Here is a 7,613-nt window from a genome sequence, read left to right as displayed (position 1 = left end):
TGAGTAAACTTTTTTTGAGTTGACTGAACTTAAAATTTTAAGGCAGCCAGGTTACAAATTATTTTAAGTTGACTCAACAAATTGTTTTTTATGGTGCAGGTCATGCTTGTTATAACACTGAATCCACTAAAGTGTCCTTGTCCTTTTTTTGCACAAACTTCATTGAATTCGTTAGCGTGCTTTCCGAAAATTTTATAGTATACAATACAAATAGTTTGTAACTATTTGATATACAAATAGTTTTGTATATCAAAACGCTTTTCATAACATTTGGCCAGATTGCTCAAAAGATGAAAAGAAATTCGTAAAGTCGTAAAGAAATTATGTTTTCTGAGGAAAATATTGCAGCATTTTTCTCCATATAATGGACTGCTATGGTGCCCCGATTTTGAACTTCCAAAATGCAGCTTAGATGCGGCTTCAAACGATCCCAAATGTGGTTGTAAACGATCCCAGCTGAGGAAGAAGAGTCTTATCTAGTGTAACGATTGGTTATTTTCATAAAAATAATACAATTTATATTCTTTTTAATGCAAAACGCTCATTTTGTCTTACTCTGTCTGGACTGTTTTTGTCCTATATCGCTGTTTTACCTTTTTTGTTAAGGGTGTTTGATCTTCTTTGCATGTTCACTTTGCAAAGACTGGGTCGGAAATTCTGCAGCGATGTAGAATGATTTTGAAATGATTTTTGAAGTTGAGGGAGAAAATATGAACAAAGTTTGGTGTGAATCCGCTAAACCGTTGTGAAGATACAGCCTCATGTCCATTTTTGTGCAAATTCCATCAAATTTGTTAACGTGCTTTACAAATATGGTTTGGTATATCAAAAAGCTTTTGATAACTTTTTGCCAGCATTGTCTGAAGATGATCTGAGACAGTTTTGAGAATCAGAAGAAGAGAACCAGTGGATACAATAGGTGCCCCTAATACCCTAATAAAAATGGTAATGAAATATGATAATGTATTATGAAATATCATGTATTATAGCTTTTATTCATATAGTGATTTAAATGAAAGCTTCCTCAGTAATTTCTTCCTATTTTGCTTAATAGGTTAGAAAATCAAGTTGAGCTCTGGTTTTACCATAAAAAGTATTTTTTTTAAATAAATATTTCTGAATGTTAAAATAAGAAGAAATCAGATGGGTTCTTGTCATCTCAATGCTGCACCTTATAAAATGTACTTCTTGATTTTTGGTTTGTTGAAAGAAGGAAAAGCGTTGACCACTGCTGTTGCTGCAATCACATGCCATTGTAAAAAAAGTCCTGATCGGATCATTGTGAGTAGTTACATTAAAATCAGTCACACCTGCATACGCTTCATCAAAAAATGAGCCTTTTTGATATGCTTCTTCTATTGCATGTGAATGAAACTTTAAGTTCTCCTGTGGAGTGAAAAGGGGCTTTTAGAAAAGGTAGTGGAAAAATCTTGACCGCAGCCTTGGACTCAAAGGTTCATATTTCTTTTATTTTTTTCCCCTTTCTTCTCACACATAATTAGAAAATTATGGTAGAAACATGGCCAGGTTGTTTATGTGCCAGTAAAATCTTCCAGAAGGACATTTTACAAGTGCCCCTTTTTAATAACAATCTCATTACATTTAGGACATCCTTAGGGGAAACCTTAATGCAATTGCTGGGGTTTATTAGGGTTTTGTTTGTTTCTCACATGGTGTGCTATGTTTTTAGAGGGTGCTTCATGCTTATAAAAAAATCATGACCTCTTCCTCTTTGTCTGTTGGCTCATGGGAATGTTTATGAGGGGGATGGCAACCCCAACGTCCAACTTCATCATCCTTATTAGATTGAAGACAGCTTCTTATTGACAAGAAGCTCATCCATTCTTAGCGCTCCCTGCTGTTTACTAGTATATAATCAAGCTTCCTCTCCAGGCTGGAGGAAATATGAATCAAGGCTGTAAGAAAAGAGCTAAAGCATTGAAAATCCCCATTTCCACCATCAGGGCCATAATTAAAATGTTCCAATCAACTAAAGATGTTACAAATCTGCCTGGAAGAGGATGTGTGTCTCGTTCTAATGCACGCTGAGGAGGAGAGTTTGAGTGGCCAAAGACTCTTCAAGCATCACAGCTGGAGAATAGCAGAGATTAGTTGAATCTTAGGGTCAGAAAGCCTAAAAAAATATCATACAGCCCCTACATCACCACATGTTGTTCGGGAGGGTTTCAAGAAATATCCTCCTGGATCATCTAAAAACAAACTCTAGCATTAAATATACTGCTGGATCTTTAATGTTGTGGGCCTATTTTTCTACCAGAAGTCCTGGATGTCTTGTTCAGATACATGACATCATGGATTTTATCAAATACCAGCAGATAAAAAAATCTAAACCTGACTGCCTCTATTAGAAATCTTATAATGGGTCAGGTTGGATCTTCCATCAGGACAATGATCCAAAACAATCATCAAAATCAACACAAAAATGTGTCACTGAGCACAAAATGAATAAAAATAAGTGGGGTGAACTGAAGAGAAGAGCTGGTGATCTGATGGATATAAAGATTCTGTATGAAGGAATGGTCTCTGATCTCTTGTCAGGGGTTCTCCAAACTCATCAAGCATTACAGGAGAAAACTCAGAGCTGTTATTTTGAGAAAAGGACATTGCAATAATTGGGTGCCATTAATTGTGGCCAACATGAACTAGAGAAAAACATTTATTTCATAATGAGATTTTCCCCCCACTTTCCATTGTTTTACTTAAATGATAGGTTAGAATTTTGTACATTTTTTGAATAAAAGAGCAAAAGGATAAACAACGCAGATTTATTTTCACAGCCACCTTTACTCATATTTACCAAGGGTGCCAATATTATTGGAGGGCACTCTAAATGATTGCCACTTTTTTTGTGGAGACTGTAAAAAAGTGGGACCTTCTAAAGGTGACCACACCTGTCATTTTCATTAGGCTAGTAAATTGTGCCCTTTCATGCTGTGCCCATGTCCAAAAGCAAGCCATACACTTGTATTTGTTTCAGGAATGCTTATACAGTGAAAAAGTAGGCCTTACCTGTTCAAATAAAATGTGACCCTGGACCACAAAATCAGTCAAGTGTCACTTTTTTGAAACTGAGCTTTAAACATTATCTGAAAGCACATGTGTAACAGTATATTGGGTTCAGGCAGCTCTTAATGTGACAGCAGTCGTTAATGCTAAGCAACATAAAAAAAAATCTCTCACTGTTCTTGACTAAATCAGAATAAATAAATAAATGTTCCGTTTGGTGGTCCAGGGTCACAAATAAGCACTTGTTAAACAGATAAACCTGCTCCAGATATTACAGTAATAGTGAATGATATGTACATATACAAAAATATATATATATATATATATATATATTTGTATATGTACATATCAATATTTAAAGACACTTTACTAATTTAATCACATTATCATAAAATAACCTTCTCTAGGTTGATACAAGACTGCCGACTGTTCAAAAGATAAGTGAATTAACCAAGACTGACAGAACCGAGCGTGTGATAGTAGCTGCTCTTCTTGCATTCTTGTCTACCTGCTGATTTAATCATCACAACACAATGTTTACACTCTCTTGTAAGTCACTTTGATGAGAACGTGCCTACCAAGATCATAAACGTAAGTACATGACTTAATTATGCTTGCTAGATGACATATAGTGATGGAAAAGCACACCTCATCATTCCTCCTGTGCCTTAAGGTCACAACAGAAAATGAACCATCGATCATCAGTCAGTAGACAGCTGCACCGCGCATTTTTATCTATTATCAACCACGTGTTTATCGACAGATAAGTGCAGTGGCTCAGAAAAATGCGAAGAAGCATTTCTGACCTCAATAAGTATAGATTAAATATAATAAAATTGTAGCTGAAACTAGGTTTTCACATTCCTGAAGAAAACAAAAAGCAGAGAAGAGGTGTTTGTGCATGAATAACCTGTAATCACAATGTTCAGAGCTCCAGAGCATTGCTATTCTGTTGCTAAGACGTTCTAAATGGTTGCTAGGGTGTTCTTGGTTATAGCTAAGTGGTTGAACACTGATCCAAATCAAAGGAGCCCAAATTTAAGATCTATTGCTGTTTGTATTTTATAACCACTTTAATAATTGTATGAAGGCATAGTAAAGTAGTACTACAACCTCTTAAAGGAGAAGTCCACTTCTAAAACAAAGATTCACATATAATGTACTCACCCTCTTGTCATCCAAGATGTTCATGTCTTTCTTTTTTCAGTCGTAAAGAAATTATGTTTTTGAGGAAAACATTTCAGGATTTTTCTCCATATAATGGACTGATATGGTGCCCCGATTTTGAACTTCCAAAATGCAGTTTAAATGCGGCTTCAACCGATTCCAAATGCAGTTGTATACGATCCCAGCCGAGAAAGAAGGGTCTTATCTAGCCAAACGATCGGTTATTTTCATTAAAAAAATACCATTTTAATACTTTTTAATCTCATACACTCCTCTTGCCTTTCTCTCCATGAACTCTGTGTATTCTGACTCAAGACAGTTAGGTTATGTCGAAAAACTCCAATCGTATTTTCTCCCTTAACTTCAAAAATCATTTCAAAATCATCCTACATCGCTGCAGAAGTACCGACCCAGTCTTTGCAAAGTGAACATGCAAAGACGATCAAACACCCTTAACAAAAACGGTAAAACCACGATATAGGACGATTTCGAAGTTGAGGGAGAACATGAGATGGGAGTTTTTCGACATACCCTAACTGTTATGACCCGGAACAAAAACAGTCCAGGCAGAGTAAGACAAGACGAGCGTTTGGCATTAAAAAGTATATAAATTGTATTACTTTTATTTAAATAACCAATCGTTACGCTAGATAAGACCCTTCTTACAACCACATTTGGGATCATTTGAAGCTGCATTTAAACTGCATTTTGGAAGTTTAAAATCGGGCACCATATCAGTCCATTATATGGAGAAAATGCTGAAATAATTTCTTTACAACTGAAAAAAGAAAGACAAGAACATCTTGGATGACAAGGGGGTAAGTACATTACATGTGAATCTTTGTTTTGGAAGTGGACTTCTCCTTTAATAAATAAGGCACACAATTAGAGTGCAAACAACGCTGAATAAGTTTTGTAATGTTTAAGGTCAGGGATTTTGAAAATGTATTATCAATAATAATATTGTTAATAGTCCAATAATATGTTTTTGCCCTAGAAAGAACTTTTAATTACAGAGCATAATCTTATTTCATCACATATCCTTATTTATTCCAGCATATATGAAATCAAAGACCTTTGCAATGAATCTTTATGATCGTACATTTAAATTACAGCATCTGAAGACCAAAAGACAGTATGCATTGTATGAGGCCAGCCCACGTTCTCCAGCAGGAGGTCTTTATTTATTTAATAAGCTGAGGTCTTTCCTCATTTGAGCATGTTCTTTAAATAGACAAGATCATAATTACCTCCTTGGGCTCAGTTAATAATGAAGTAGAAGAGGACTGTAGGTCTTTCCATCTGCACCCCTCACTGATCTAAAAGAGGCTTTCTTGGACTCATTTATCATGTCCTTTGGCAGACAAATTAAAGTATTAAGAAATATCAATATCTGCACATACACAAATCCTTTCGAGATAGAAATTTTAGGCCATTGTCATATTAACCGATGTCTAAGATCAAAAATCAACCATTCTGAATGCACAAATGTGTCTACTTTTAGTTAGCTGACCTTCTGCTTATGGTCATAAATGTTACATCAGCCTGTCATCATGCTGTGTGTGGACAAAAACTATGAATATCAAACAAGAATTTCAACATTTTTTCACAGGAGCTTCACCATGATGGTCAAGTGCCTCTCCATGGCAAATATCGTCTTCCCAAGGCTATGGAAATGGAGGGACAAAATATGCACTCATTATACTGATGTGAAAGATCAATGCTATTTATAACCAACCAAAATCCTTTAGCGAGAGTCGTCTGAAGGGAATGCCGAGAAGCCAGCAGTTAATCAAATGTTGTTGCCTGGTTAAATGTCTGAAGAACACTTCAAACTCAATCAGATGTGATTTTCTATTCATGGCGCTGCCGATGACTCTCGGTCTCGTGCCTGTGGCAACTTTTGAGTTACTGGGTGGCTTTGAACCGATGTCGAGTGTCATGAAAGATGCAACCAACAAGACCATTGGATTCTGTTCAACAGCAAGATTATCCAGTTTGATGGCTCTTGTGATTTTCACAGGATGTCACCAACGCAGCAGGCTTGTGCGATAATGAAAACCCTACTCACCCTTCATAATGATGACTGTGAGGACTCCTTTTACATAATGTGGATTTTGTATTTGTTACATTGCATCAGATAACTAGATGGAAAGCTAAAGTGTGTAATTACATGTAAATTTTGAGGGATGTTAATTTTAATGCTTGAACATCTCACGAATGGGAGTTTTCACAGCAATGCCATAGAAGAAGCATTTTTGGTTCCCCACAGAGCCTTTCAGTGAATTTTTTTTTCTCAGTGTGAAGAACATTTCTAAAGAGGTCATGAGATGAGAAACCAAATGTTCCTTGATCTTTAGACATAGAAGATGTCTTTGTAAGCTTAATACATCCTGCAGTTTTCATAACTTAAAATATCCTCATCATAAATAAAAAAGCATTTATGTAATAACTCTCAGAAAATGGCTAGTTTGGATCCAAGGCTCACTATAGGCCCCGCCCACTGGTGTTTAGTCGCTTGTCGGCTGACACTTGAATAGCTTGAATGCGAGTGTCACGTCATGTCACCTCAAAAGCAAATTAAAATTACAATCACTGCCGCTATCTTGTCTACACTGGTTACAGATGCGCATTCACTTTCTGACACAGTCCACGCGCTTAAGTCGTCAATAGGACAAATGGAGTGAATAAACATTCGCTTTGACGTGTTTTGTTTAAACAGGTCATTCGTGTCTTTGTATGGATATCAGAAGCATCCCAGCGTAAGAAACAAGTGGACAGTTTATTTGTAATGGCATCCCGGATCATGTCAGAGGGTTGTTCAGACTTCTGAGCATGTTGTTTTGTAAACGAGGCACAATGTCATGGAGAGTTCACAAAAAACATTTGTTAAAAGATGAAGCGGTACTAAATCTGACTGCAGCTGCATCACAAATGGCAAGTAAATTATCATCATAATGCTTTGTCTGAAAATTACTGTTTTTTTAATTATGTTGCCAATACACTCACATGCAATAGCAATTAGCAGTCGCTCTAGCTGACTCGTTCCTCTTGTACAACTTTCAGCCCCATCCTGTTTCATACTACAGTGACCTTGTAAGTCTTTAATACATTATCACATCCATGAACATGATTTATGCCCAAGTGCCGTCGGATTGCACCAGCTGTGAGGATGAAGACCACAACTCCCATGATTCCACACTCAATCACGGCATCATCAAACTACGCCTTTGTTTCCTGTTTGTTTTGAAAATGCGCCTTCTAGCGGCGAAAACTTACATATAGCGCCTTTAAAACAGGTCATTTTATACAGAGAGTCAGAATGAGGGTTGAAAATAATCTTTTTTCCAGAATGTTATTAACATTATAAGTATACCTTAAGTAACATATTCAAATAATTAAAAAATCCATGTCATGAC

This window comes from Labeo rohita, chromosome 13 (assembly GCF_022985175.1).
Source record: "Labeo rohita strain BAU-BD-2019 chromosome 13, IGBB_LRoh.1.0, whole genome shotgun sequence".
NCBI classification, from domain to species: Eukaryota; Metazoa; Chordata; class Actinopteri; order Cypriniformes; family Cyprinidae; genus Labeo; species Labeo rohita.
Note: the sequence above shows the minus strand (reverse complement) of the source record.